The sequence below is a fragment of the Topomyia yanbarensis genome, chromosome 3 (assembly GCF_030247195.1).
Source record: "Topomyia yanbarensis strain Yona2022 chromosome 3, ASM3024719v1, whole genome shotgun sequence".
NCBI lineage: Eukaryota > Metazoa > Arthropoda > Insecta > Diptera > Culicidae > Topomyia > Topomyia yanbarensis.
The window spans coordinates 56,170,406-56,185,882 of record NC_080672.1 but is presented as its reverse complement, the minus strand read 5'-3'; the positions used below and the strand labels follow the sequence as shown (position 1 = coordinate 56,185,882).

Sequence of the window (15,477 nt, the reverse complement as noted above, 5' to 3'; positions counted from 1 at the left end):
AATCAATATCTTCGTATGTATAATGTATAAGTATAATGAAATTAGGCCGGAAAATTGTGAAATATTCGTGTATTAGCGCATTACGTACAAACGTTCATGGCCTTCGCGATGGCACAGATCTGATCACGAAAATGCAATTGCGATCGTCCACACATGCCTACGTCCGCGATCACGCCAACAACAAAACACCCCGGTGACTAAATGAACGATTTGGCGCTTATAAATTTATAAACGCGGTTCCAAGAAGGAACCTAGGAACGCCCGTGTTCGCGTGATCATGAATCTGCTACGTCCGGAAGTTCTATCATAGTAGCATAGGTCCAATGCCTTCAGGTGGGCCAAACAAAAAAATAATGAAATATAGCATAGTGCTTTCGCATAGGCCTGCTAAGCCAAGACAAGTTTCGGCTTCACTGTGTCTTATCGGCATAAATAGATTTTGCTCGGACGAAACATCACGTTGGACCAGTTTCTCGATTGAAACACAAAGTGTGTTTCCAGTTTTAGAATTTAGCGTCAAACCGGTGCTAATCTATTCCGACAAAAAGTTAGTGTCGGTTTCTGATGAGACGAAGTCGAAACGCATCCATGACTAAAAAAAATAATGCTCATATCCACTAAACAACACGTTCCTTGGCGACATAAAATCGAATTTATACACGGGAAGTTGCACACGCGACAAACATGTTAGCATACAAATGCTTGAGCTCTTCGCGATCATGCACGTAACTTACATCCGCAAACATGACAACATCCCGGTGATAAGGTGAAAGTCTCAGCACTTATATATTGTTACAAATCGGTCTCAAGCGTGAACCTACAAACTTCCGCGCTCGCGCGACTATGAATAACTTACTTCCGGAAGTCTCTATCCTCGGTGCCAGAAGAATAGGGCCATGCCTTCAATTGGACCAATTGGAAAAAGAAATCTCTCATATCCACTAAGCAACAAGCTCCATGGCGACATGACCGGTAATTCTAGTGATATGGAAGAACTTACTTGCTTCTAGCATCTGAACCGTACACCGACTATTAAGTATCAGATTCACGATCCACGCGCGATCATCCAAGAACACACGCTTGTGTGCGAAAGGGCACACGGTCATAAAATAGAATTTATGCACGCGAAGTTGCACACACGTTAGTATACACGCGACATACAAATGCACACGCGATTGAACACGTTAACGTACAAACGCTCGAGTCCTTCGCGATGATACACGCGATCGCGAAGTCCCTTCGACCGCATATATCTGAGCCGTACAATGAATTGTAATTTGTAATTCAAAATCACGGCCCGCTGCAATTGGCCCTTTGCAGTGTTTTAGTGAGCGACATTGCCTGTCCCATCTGCAACTCTAGTGTGTGATTCTAACGAGGAGCCCTTCCGAGACCCTAGCTCTACAACTCCTGTAGGACAACTCTAAAAAAATATATTTTTAGATAAGATTTTTTAATACAATTTTTAGAGCCCAAAACATCGATTTTTTTGGGAAAAACGTTCCCGTATATCGTAAAAAATATTCATTCAATTAATCGTTAAAGTACGAAGAATACTCCTGTACTAAATTTTTTTTTTGTGATTTTGAGATTTTGATTCATCTGTTGGACTTGTGTGATATATATTGCCTTCAAATAAGTAATTTTCGTTGAGACTAAAGCACTATACTAACTTGAACCTATTTTCAATTTTAACATTTCTCTACTTAAATTAAAATCAAAATGGCGAAAAACGCTATTGATGAGCTGACACCAAACATCTATCGAGTTATTCTGGCCATACTACGTGCGATGAGTACAGCGCCGAACGAAGTCTATTTTCCGCAGAGACCTACCGAAAATGTTGAAGTCCACCTTAGCGAGAATCAGGGGGCAGTCAATGTTATCACCGAGAAGATCGAACATAAAAAGTTGCTGCAGATAAGCATTTCTGAATGTTTATAGTCATTCCGTTTCCTATTATCTATCTCTATATCTATATCTATTATCCTATCTATGTCCATCTGAAGTGCACAACAATCTACCCGAGTTGTTATGATGCGAAAAAATTTCAGATCGTCTGCGTACATCACCTTACACGATGTCAGTTCGCTGCAAATGTCATTCATAAAGAGTACGAAGAGAAGAGGTCCAAGGTGGCTCCCGTGAGGTACACCCGATGTGATGTCGAAAGGGTCTGAAAGTACAGTTCCAAGTCTCACAGATGCACTGCAGCTTGTAAGGTACGAGGAGATCCAATTGGTCAACCAGTCCGAAAATCCGATACGTCTCAGCTTTTCAACAGCGAGCTGATGAGGAAGACGATCGAAGGATTTTGAGAAATCTACATACACTGCATCAATTTGTTGTCGTTTATCTAATTTATCAATCAGCGTTGACACATAGCTCATTAGGTTCGTCGTTGTTGAGCGCTTTTTAACAAACCCATGCTGGTCTGTAGTGATGATGAGTTTTACTGCAGGGTAGAGAATATCTAACAGCATACTTTCAAAAACTTTTGGAAGGTAGCTCAGGATTGAAATTCCCCTGTAATTTATAACTCTTAACTTAACTCTTGTCAAACAACTGGATCGTACGAACTGGTGATAGCATGATCTCAAAACAAACAGCTCTAGTCGCACATTGCATCTCGCATCAACACCGGTTCGCTCTGTTAACACTAGAGATAGTCGACAAAAGACAACACCTGTGAGATGTGCCATATCGCCACCACCTCTCACATTGTAAACCGCCAGACAGATAGCCGGCAATCTTAACAGTGCCTACTCTAACATTCTTGCATCAATCAAAGATTTGAGAGCTTGAAATAACTCAACTTACATCGTTCTTCAAACATAAGACCCCGCTAAGACAACTAGCTGGAAAACTATTTTAAAACGTGTCCTAGGGCGCGTTCCACAGAAAATACGTTTTTATTGAGCGACTATAGCTCAAATAGCACGTTCCCTACATATCATATTGCGGCATGCCTCAATTTTTTTGTACAATATGAATGTACAATATTAGTATTTTTGGATAAAAATCAGCATTTTGGTAAATGCGGGACACTTTCCGGGACGGTTTACCTTAAAATCCGAGAGTGTCCCGCCTAATCCAAAATGTCTGGTCACTTTAGAATATACCATTTTTAATTTTTTTTTTTTACTTATTTAATGATCTCGATGAGGAACCACCACCAGTAAGTGAAAACCACCTCTACAATAATTCGATCTACCGCACTACCTCTCTATCTATATGTTTCATACTCCAGTGATATTGGTTTCTATATTGTAATGTTTATGTTTATATGGTTCCCTATAATTGTCTTCCTAATAAATAGGCCCTGAAGAAGGCCCAAACCACAGACCGAAACGTTGGTGTAGGTAGCAAAATAATCGACGCAATTTGGAACCTTGACTACCCTGCCGAGACTCACCCTAGATTACTTAACCCTAACGTTATCATGTTAAACAGCACCACTACCACATTTTTAACATGTTGAACCTGAAGCTATGCTCTCTTTTGAAAAGCGCACGCTTTGAAGTCAATGAACAAAAAAGACAACAGCTCAAGATGAATTTATTGTACTCAAGCTGATACACCTCGACCCTCAAAATGCACATAATGATCATTGTAACTTTAATTGTATAGGATGTCTATAGCTCAGCGCGCACGAACTGTGCTCGATGGGTAACGCGACCAGTGTCGTTGGTGTCTGGAACTAGTAAACGCTTATCCTTCTCGTGTTGTTGATCGTTTTGTAAAGCTTTCACACGTAGCTCATGGTCGGCGCTAGCTTAGCACTTTCACTAAGTTAGTGTCGGATTCTGATGAGACGAAGTCGAAATGCAAATTTCATAACTAATTTAGTTATAGGTTTTGAAGTTTTACAGCACACTACAAGTGCATAAATTTTATTCGAATTATTTTTGGTATGTAATTTTTGTAGGATTTAGTGGAGTTTGCCGTTCTTTAACTTAAATAAAGCATTAGGAAAGGCGTTTTACAAAGCTGCGTCTACGCTACCGACTTGTATTCTCGGTCGCTCGTATGTATTATCGCTCTACGTGATTTTGAAGATTCTCCTTTTTAGAATTATGTTTAATTAAAATGTTCGTATAGAAAGTATATCCGTGGCAACGTACTCGTAGAATATGCTGGAGATAAATCCGTAGATTTGTGTAGAGGTAACTACGAGTCCGTGGATCTGACATCGCTGCACTGTGGTCCTGGTATAGTACCCTTCCATAGGCTGTACGGATTGACGTTATTGCAAACATCTTCAAGCAATTTTATCATCTATCAGTTTGAGGAAGCCATGCACCAATTATCATCAGTTATACTAGTTTGATCGTAAATTTCCATTCAATGTGTTAGCTAGACAAAATCGTACTTCATATTCTATTCAACATAATTATAGCTCTTTATATTGATTTCTAACAGAATTAATGTTAATTGCAAAACACTTTGATAGTAGTTAATTGAGGAGGCTGGGATTACGAATTCGAGTCCTGCGTTCATCTAACCTTCACTGAATGAATAACTAAGTAATGTGTTATTTCTTTTTCGGCGACACTCTAAAGCACACGGAAATATGCAAGTGACCACACGGTTCTAGATACACATCAGTCTACGCGCTAGCATACGAGACATATAAACGTCCATGCTATAAAAAGAACGCGAGGGTCAAACGCTCGTGTCTTTCACGATAATACAAACATGTTGACGCATGGCAACATATAGTCGTTGTCATCTGCGAACACTTACTCCATTGATACGGTGCGTTTCACTCTCTTCAAAATCACGGTTCGTGCGCAGGGCTGCCACATTAAAATCTGTAATTTTTCGTGAAAAAAATCTGGAAATCTGCATCGCGGGAATAAAGTTCTGTATCGAAAATCTGTATTCAAAAATTAACTACAAGCTTCCCAAAAAATAATATTTTGACAATGAAAAATTAATTAATCTTTGTCTGGAGAACAAATGATATCAAAATTTGGCACTTATGTTCACGGCTTAGTGGTTTCTTAAAATCTGAACTGTACAGGATGCTTTTTAAGTGTTATTTATAATTCTGATAGGCTGAGTACTACATATCTACAGTAAAAATCTGTAAAATCTGTATTTTAGTCAAAAATCTGTAATCTGTATATACAGAATCTTGGTCGTAAATTATCTAGAAAAATCTGTAAAATACAGAATAATCTGTATATGTGGTAACCCCGTGCGATCATTCTTAAGCCTACGTGAATATTCAAAAGCTTAATCGTTTGTTCAAACAAATTTACATGCATACAAGACATACAGGCCCGCACGATATAACTTGTTAACATACAAACGCTCGTTCTCTACGTCATTGTACAAATCGAACATGTAAATACGATCATCCCCAAAATCCCTTTAATCATAATTCTGCTAGGGTGGATGTACCAATAGTCGCATGCTTAAGGAAAACTTTTGATAAATCGATTAATAGACCTATGGCCAATGTTAATACATTAAACGAAAGCTTTCAGTCCCTACTTCATAGGAAAAATATAAAGATGGCTTAGTAACCAATTTATGTATTCAAAACCGCTTGTACCACTATAGGAACACATGTACCAATAGTGGTGCAATCGCTAATTTCGGTTCCTATTGTTGCAAATCCCATTGCTTTCTTATGGGACTTGCAACTATAGGTACACTACATCAACTATAGGTGCAAGGGAGCTCAAAATTCTAAGAAAATAATTTTTTTCAATAGTTATTTGAGCAAATTTCAAGGATAACAGTTTTATTGTCGCATAATTTTAGTGCGATGAATCGATAAAAAAATATTTGTTGATGGTTGGTATCTTAGTTAGGCGTATAACCCACTACTGCAACTATTGGTACACCTCAACTATAGGAGCACCCACCCTATATGTCTAAATTATATATTTTTTCCGTTTTCCTAACGTGGACAAATCTTAAGAATCAAATGGAATCTTTGTGATCTGGGTCGGAATACGGGACGTTGGGGTATTTTGTCATTTTGTTTAAGGTAATCATTTTTTCGTGCATATACATCTTCATTTAAATTTGATTAAATGTATCTTGTTGAACGTGGAATATCTTCGGGAACGGAGTGGAAGTAGGCTGCCGTTCTACGCACAATTTTCCCATGTATATAGGGAATCCCATAGAACGATTGAAAATTGAGTGAAGAATAATAGAGATATATTAACGAGAAAAAGATTAAGTTTAATATGAATGACAAAAGGCCATTTAACCCCAACTTCTCGTATTCGGACAAAGGTCAAGAAGGCTCCGATCGATTTTTGAGATTTTTTCACATTAGAAAAACTACAAAATATGTATAATTTGCATCACGGAGCAGAAAAATCATTAAAAATAGGGGATTTTGGGACCAAAATGACCCAGTACCCCACTTTCCCGTATTTTTCTAGAAACGAAAAAATCTCCATTCAAATACTAAGATTATTTCCTTTCAAAAGAGGTATAAATTATAATTTTCTGATTGCTACTTCAAAAGTTATAGCATTTAATGTATTTTTCCTCCATATTTTCCCATAGCATCAATTTCAAAAAATTTCAAGCGAAGTGGGCGGGGGTCTAAAATTGTACAAATGATGTAAAATTTGGCATCTGAGCTTACTTTGACATTTGTCACAATATGAGAGGGGGGGGGCTTTGAGAATTCAAAAAAAAATTTTTTTGGCGATGCCCTAGTACCCACCCATAGGCTGAATGGATTGACGTTATTGCAAACATCTTCAAGCAATATTATCATCTGTCAGTTTGAAAAAGCTAAGCATTATTTATCAACAGTTAATATTAATTTGATCGTAAATTTTCATTCAATGTGTTAGTTAGAAAAATAGTACTTCATATTCTATTCAACATAATTGTAGCTCTTTATATTGATTTCTAACAGAAAGATGCTTCAAGATGTTGATTGCAATACACTTTGATAGTAGTTAATCGAGGAGACCGGGAGTACGAATTCGAGTCGTACATTCATCTAACATTTTCTAAATGAATAACTAAGTAATATGTTGTTTCTTTTTCGGCGACACTCTAAAGCACACGGAAATATGCAAGCGACCACACGGTTCTAGATACACATTAGTCTACGCGCTAGCATACGCGACATATGAACGTCCTTGCGATAAAAAGAACGCGAGGTACAAACGCTCGTGTGCTTCACGATAATACAAATATGTTGACGTATGGCAACATATAGTCGTTGTCATCCGCAAACACTTACCGCCACTCATGTCAATATGTTACCGAGTTTAAAAACGCGATCTCAAGTGCGATTATACCACGCCGGTGCCTACTCGAACGTGAATTAGTCATGTCAGGAATCTCCTACCTTTAATTCTAGTAGCCCAGGAACATGCTTTCAACAACACTAAGACTTAGGGCGCAATGGGCGGATACTCCAATGATACGGTGCGATTCACTTTCTTCAAAATCACGGTTCGGGCGAACATTCTTAAGCCTTCGTAAATATTAATCTTCGTTCAAACAAATTTATATGCACACATAACATACAGGCCCGCACGATCCAACTTGTTAACATACAAACGCTCGTTTCCTACGCCATTGTACAAATCGAACATGCAAATGCGATCATCTCCAAAATCTCTTTAATAATATTTGTGCTATCTGTCTAAATTATACATTTTTGCCGTTTTCCTAACGTGGAAAAATCTCAAAAATCAAATGGAATCTTTGTGATCTGGGTCGGAATACGGGACGTTGGGGTTCTGGGGTATTTTTTCATTCATATCTAATGTAATCATTTTCTCGTGCAAATACGTCTTCATTTAAGTTTTATTAAACGTACCTTTTTGAACGTGGAATATCCTCGGAAACGGAAGTGGAAGTAGGTTTGTTATCAGTAAAAATCAGTAACATTAGATTGGCATACGAATTTTTCTTCTAAGGACCGGTAGAGTTTAGCTTTTATTCAAAAATTTGATCACCCAAACAAGTTCTTTTTTCCTTTTTTATTTCGACTAACATGTAGTCACATTTTCTTTTTTTTTACTTTTTAACGATATTCAATTAGCTAGAGATTACTGAGTAGGGAAAGATATAAAAATTCAGAACCATAGTACTCAAGCGAGAGAAAGGATGTTAAATAAACAGATCGGAGAACTAGAAGTGGCAGGGTCATTAGAAACTGGCTTAAAATCTTACTGACTAATCTTTTGTCTTCTACTGGTAGGAGTCGAGCTCAGGCAGCATTACTACGAATCGCTCAAGTCTACCAACATGACTCCCGGCAAAGACAGACTTGTCCCTCTTTACCATCAGAACCGACAAAAGAGAATGCACGTAAGATCACCACTGAAGTACTGTGGCTCTAAATTTTCATTACTTTCCCTACTCAGTAATCTCTAGTTAATTTAATGTCTTGAAAAAGTAAAAAAAGTCTTTTGTGCGGTTTTCGACAGCTCGTTTCCAAATTACGTCAAAAAGTTAATTGGTAATTGTAGTGCTTTGATTCGCCAATTTCGTGATTAGAGAACTCGGGACCCTGATAGTGTCGCATTCTGATGAGACGTAGTCGAAACACAAATTCCATAAATAATTTTCCTAATTTTGTCAGACTTTTCATCGCACGTTCTGCATAATTCTGTAGAAAATTCTGCAGATGTGTAGAAGAAATCATCTCTCTGTGAACATTTTAGCTGAATAAATGTTCCCCTGCTTGCACAACACAAAATGCACCAACATTCGCTAATTTGCACTTTAACTCAATCACATGCCGTTGAAGTGAATATTGAATTTTAGTAGTGCTTCACCACCCCGCTACAGTACTTCTCGTACACATTCCTAATTATGGATTGCGATAGAGTGACTGACATCTGATCCATGCATTTGATTTCCAATCATTTGCTCCCCACCACGGATGCGGTGCTGGTTCCACGATAAACGATTAGACTATCGCTTCGCTCTATCGGAATCTCGTTTTGATTCGAAAAGTTGGAATTGATTTATCCTTCATTTGCGTAAATCGATTTGGTCTAGTGGTTTTGTCGATGGTAGATAAGTGAATTGGTACCCAGGGGGAATGATGGGATGTCGTCATCAGGTGGTTTATTCCGATTAATTTCAAGTGATGATAATTATCAGTAACCGTATGAGGCTATGTATAAATCGAGATTGTTGTTTTCGTTCTGAGGAATTCTCGGATTGGTGCGTCTATGCATTGACTCGACACGCCGTCTACGTTTTCCACGAAACTGTTTGTATGGTATCGAAGAATTTAATTTTCATTAGAATATTAGAATGGTTTCAAAAAAGACTTATCCAAGAAACCATATTTCAATGCTAGGAAAATCTAGCTTTGATCAAAATTTAAATTGCAATTCTGGCGGTGACCTACCCTACTCCGACTGAGAGTTCCCTGGCAGCGGTATTTCTCTCGGTACAGAACCCAGATGCACTGGCGCGAGAAACAGTCACGGTTACCACTCAACCACTGGCGCCGCCATTTTATAGTTCGATTTCCTACTTTGTATACAGAAGAAATCGTGTTCCAAAGCCATTACTCCATCTACCTGCCCCACCTCAATGTATTGTTTGCATCAATTGAATTTAGAAATACAATAAGGCATTCGATTATTTTTTTCCGATGTCACCCACGATAACCCATATTGAAGTATAAATAGCCCCAGAGCAGCGAATGTCATCCATGAAATTGAAAACCCTTTTTTCCTCCCCATGTTTTTCCCGTATAATGATAATGATGATGTCGTTGATAAACATTACCGCCGTAATACTAATGTAATTATAATCCGTTTTTCATACCCAAAGCCATACAGATACCGCATCGTAGTTTCTATGATCTAATTACCGAGTAATAATCTGTACAGCAGGTTAAATTAAATTTAACTGGGTCAACGGTAGATTTCAGATTAACATAAAATTTCTTTTTTAAAGAAATCTTTGCTTTGCGTAGATAAAAAGGACGAATCCATCAACGATACCAACTAATTATTAGGTCCAGCGTCCCCCCGCCTCAAACGTTGGTCCACCATCACGCTGCGGTGGTTTTAGGTTTTTTTTTGTGCAAGTTGCTTAGCTGGCACGTAACCGATCGAAGGCGCAAAAAAAGCCCACGAAAACTCCCAAACATTTCCTAATTCCACCTAGTAGCAGCAGTGCGCTGCTATGCACCCCCACAGGCACCGGACTGCGGTGGAGAGCAATTTGAATTTTTTCATCCGTGAAGCATTTGAAATATCAACCAGATTAACGTGACCTTTTGTGCCGTCGTACAGCACAGCGCACAGGCTGGCCTGGCATCCGGCTTCGGGGTTTTTTTGTTGCGAATTCGGTCGCCCCTAAAATCGATACCCTTTCATCCCGACAGCGATGGCATACGAATTCTTTTCTCACACTCCGTGTGACAGCACAGACCACGCGGTACACAGTTTGGATACAGTCGAGATTGTGACTGGCGGGTGGAAGGAGAAACCTTGATTTTCCATTACTCTGGTGGTTTTGCTGTATGGAATTTTGTTCTGTGATGTATGTGATCGTAAGACAGAAGAACTTTGCTAGATTATTAGCAAAAGCAGCATGTGCCACCGGCTGCAACTAGATAGTAAAATAGTCGTAGACTTACAGAGCATATCTTCAGATTATTGAAAATACATTTTGCACCCAGGATGCGTACTGGAATAAACTGTTGGAAGCTTGTCGCTTTTTAACCTTCTGGAACTCGCGTCAATGGCTCCCCAAATAAGCGGCCACTGATGCTCAAAGACGATTTCGCTAGAATGCTGACAAGTGTTGTACTCAGTACAACTATACGAATACTGAAAGGTAAAATCATGCCATTGAGAAACCGTACCATGTTCACAAAAAACCCGAGCAAAATGAATCAGTTTTATTGTCTACTATTATATATTATTTTCATCAGAAATATGCAGGTTTTAGAAGAAGGCTAGTGTGTTTCCCGAACGATTATTTAGTTACTCAGGAAAAATATTAAACCCCTTTGTTAGAAAGAATAAAAATTGCCAGAAAATTACTGATTTGGCAAGCGATTTGTGGATCTGGAAAATACTGACATCTGGAACAATAAACAGTGCGATATACAAAATGTTTTTAGAAACTACTCTCATCATTTATAAGCAAACACAACGGTTCAACTCTGTTTAGGCCTGAACTTGCCTTTTTCCATGCTCAACACCTGTAACAGCGTGAATGTTCTACCGAAAGAGAAGGATTCATCAAATTTATCGTAGCTTTACTTTGGGCTATTATAAAATAGCACTTTGTATGCATCCTAAAATTACTGAAAGTGGGCCTGAATTGAGAGAAGATTGGCCAATTATCACAAAAAATGGAAAAAAATGTTTATTCAGCACTTAATAGATGTAGATGTATAGTAGAAGAAAAGAAAAGAGCGAGTATTAGGAATAAAGGAGAAATTGAGGAAAATATTTTATGCGAATTAGCGTTATCGCACCATTTTACATTATCGCTCTTCTCTTTCAATCATTTTCATCAATTAATATTAAAATATCCTTTAGTGTTTTTTTCTTCTGAATATTCAATAATATTTAGTGATAGGGATCGTTAAAAAATATCGTGGAATGACTGAAGAAAGACATTTTAAACTTTTATAACGTTACGAAAAAATTAATCTGATATGGAAATTTTTTGTACCATCAAAATTTAGAACTGGAGTCGACAGTTTCCAATTTTTAGGCTAGGTGTATAGGCTTGCAGTCCAAACGAAAAAAAAAGGTGAAAAGGTCCCAAAACGGACCGAAACGTCGAATGAAGATAAAATAGTTTGTTTTTGCTTAAAAATTAGACTGTAAAGCCACATTAAAATTGAGAACAACAAATGTTGGAATAAGCTTAACAAGAACTAGACATTAAATTTTAATGATACAAGCTCGCACTGTAATTGCTTCGCTTTTTGTATGAACATAATTCGTTCCTATTTTTTTTTTGTCACAAACCCACAACTGGAAAATCTATTTCTCTTCAGAAACGATTCTACACTACGTGTTCCATTATTCGAACATAGTCCTACTCTCTAAGGCTATGTTTGAATGAATAACTCGAAGATGCAGCCAGTCGCAACATTTTAGCCGCCCTGTATGAATCTATTCGTGATGTGACAAAACATATCAAATAAACGATTCAAAAAGATTGTCTGGATCGATATTAATAAACTACATGCAACTTGCAATGAAACGAGTTCTGGGTTTGTCATCTACGAGTTCTGGGTTTGCCATCTAGCGATTTAGAACTCATAAACGCGCTCCCAAGCGCGGACCTTGACACACGCGATCATTAATCAATCACGTCCAAAAGTAGCCTTACAAACATAGGTCCATGCCTTCAGTTGGACCAATCGAAAAAAAATGACGCTCATAATTACTAAGCAACATGGCGACATGACTGGAAACTCTAGTGATATGCGGAATCTCGTTCTCTTCTAGCACTCAGTTCGTTAACATACAAACGCTTAAGACCTTCGCGATCTAACACGCACACCAATGCCCGCGATCCTTGCCATCATAAAAACACTCAGCTGATTAAGTGAATGTTTTAGTACTAATAAACTTATAAACGTGGTCTCAAGCGTAAACAAACAAACGCCCATGTACGCGCGATAATACGTCAGTAACGTTTAGAAATCTCTGCCATCGGTTAGAGCAGCCTAGGCTCAAGCCTTCAGTTGGACCAAAAATGACGCTCATATTCACTAGACAACACGCGCTGCGGCGACATGACCGGGAATTCTAGTAATATGGGGAAACTTATTCTGTTCTAGCATTCTAGATTCACGGTCCGCGCGCGATCATTCAAGAATGCACGCGAATATGCGAAATGACACAAGGTTATAAAATCGAAAATATGCACACGAAGTTACATACACACTAGCGCACACGACAAACACGTTAGCATACAAACGCTCGAGCCCTTCGCGATCATCCGCGCATACCTGCGCCCGCGATCTCACAAATAAAATAACGCTCCAATGACTAAGAGAACTTTTTAGCACTTATAAATTTACAAACGTGCTGTCAAAAGTTAACCTACAAACGCCTGTGTTTGCGCCATCATGAACCGGTTACGCCCGAAAGGCCCTACGTTCGACCCAAGTAGCTTATACCTATGCCTTTAGTTGGACCAATGAAAAATGATGCTCATATCCACTAGGCAACATGTTCCATCAGTCTATCTTCTGACATCGCACAAAGCAGAAGCAAAAAAAAAAAAATCGCTCCGCTATAGCAGGCTATAGGCACCAGTGAATCAAGCTAGCTATTGTTCTATATCAGTGCACTTACAAATTGTATCGTTGCTCCAAAAGTGCCCGTGCTACGGGATAACACGATTACACGAACTTTAATAAAACTCGTGTTAGACCCACAGTTCAGGAAGTGGAACAATTAGTTAAAGTGAAAATAGAGCTTAATCTCGCTGAAGTTACGTACATTCAGCTACATCACGTAAAAAACTGTGTTTTGATCACATATAGAAGCTTAGCACAGGCAGAAAACTTCATTGCAAAAAACAACATGCAACACGAGGTCGAATTTAATAACACCAGAATCAAGATCCCCGTGCATATGGAAAACGACATGGTGGACGTGCGTATCCATGATTTGGCCCAGCGCACGAAGGAAGATTACATCAAACGAATGATGTCGCAATATGGAGAAGTAGAATCTATTACGAATGACACCTGGAGAAATTTTTTCACCGGCGTTCCCAACGGCGTTCGTATTGTGAGGATGCGAGTGACTAAACCAATAAGTTCTTACATGACTATTGAATGCAAATCTCCGAAGGAAGGCGTGACCTATAAGCAAACAACGCTAATCACATATCCCGGGCAGACCCCAACATGCCAATTCTGTAACCATACAGCCCACTACGGAAAAAGATGCGCCGAAGCAACTAGTCAAAACTCATCTACTACAGCCAACTCTAACAAGCAGTCACCAACACCTTCAGATAAACCAAAAACAACGATCCAAATAACCAATAATGCATGTACAACGACCACGCCGACCGCTCCCAAACCAACAACTAGCATCGCCAATAAAGAAGCAAATACCGATGAGGACGGATTTACAACAGCGACCCGCAAGAACAAGAAACAAATAAGAACCTCTGATCGTGAACAGCAAGAAAGTACCGATGACGACATGGACGGGAACGATATCGCGAGAAAAAGCAGACTGAATGTCCCCCAATCGGTTTCATCGCCAAGGAAAAGGATCTCAACACGCAGCAGCAAACTGCTTCAACAAGATCTGGCAGACCGACATTCTTAATTTTTTTTTTATTTTTACTTATTGTAAAAAAAATTAAAAGACCCACGGCTCAGTTGTGCTAACGCATTGAGCCGTTTCAAATAAAACTTTAGATTTAAAAAAACATGTTCCATGATAACATGATCGGGAACTCCAGTGATGTGGAAGAATTCTTTCTCATCTAGCATCTGAGCCGTACATGGAAAATTTCGTATCGGTCCGCGCGCGATCATCCAAGAACACACGCGAATATGCGAATGGGTACATGGTTGTAAAACCGAATTTATACACGCGAAGTTACATACGCGTTAGCACACGCGACATGCAAACGGCTACGCGATCGAACACGTTAACGTACAAACGCTCAAGTCCTTTGCGATAATACACTCGATCGTGAAGTCCCTACACCCACATATTTTTGAACCGTACAATGAATGTCACATTCTGAATCACGGCCCGCTACAATTGGCCTTACGCATTGTTTTAGCGGGCGACATTTTCCGTCTCGTCTGCAACTGTAGTGAGTCATTCTGGAGGGAAGCCCTGCCGAGACTTTATATCTACTGCTCCAGTAGGACAACTCTGAAAACCAATCATCAATATGGGTGTAAAAAGTTTGATAGTGGGTGGTCAGTATATGACGAAAATGGATGATTGACACCATTCTGAAATTTAAGATGGCACTGACCACAAATCACGATGAATCATCATCAATATGGATGTCATTTGAGAGGAGATTTTAAGTTGATGACGAAAATTCAGGACAAAGTTGACGCTAGCTCCAAAAAATGAAAACACTGTTTGTGTTATGTGTTTATGTGTAAATCAATTCCAGAAAAATTTCCAACATATTTATTTTTAATTCCTTAATTGATTTGTGACCGGCGATGGATAAAATTCCAGCATCACAAAAATAACTTACAGCACTGTTTACTGACCGGTGCTAGAAAGCTAACTAAGCACCAGAAGTGCGCTAACAGGAAGATTGTACGCTTGCCTAGCTAGAGCAAATCGCAAAAAGTCGGTTGGAGTCCGCTAACAATCAAGCGAAAAATGAACTTTTTTATTCGTCGTATTCTGCATGATTTGAAGTTCAGCTGTAGACACTATTGCAATTTTCTCGTTTCACTCACCTCCACCATCCAGTGTTCAGTAGAGAGAACCACTCATAAATCTATCGTCGGTGGCATTTTCATGTTCCATG

At 38.9% G+C, this 15,477-nt stretch overlaps 1 protein-coding gene across 8 annotated transcripts in view; it reads left to right on the top strand.

Annotated features, from left to right (window-relative positions):
• The window catches only part of LOC131690643 (protein phosphatase 1 regulatory subunit 16A), a 449,834-nt gene that overhangs the window by 177,245 nt on the left and 257,112 nt on the right, over window positions 1–15,477 (top strand). The window lies entirely within an intron of this gene.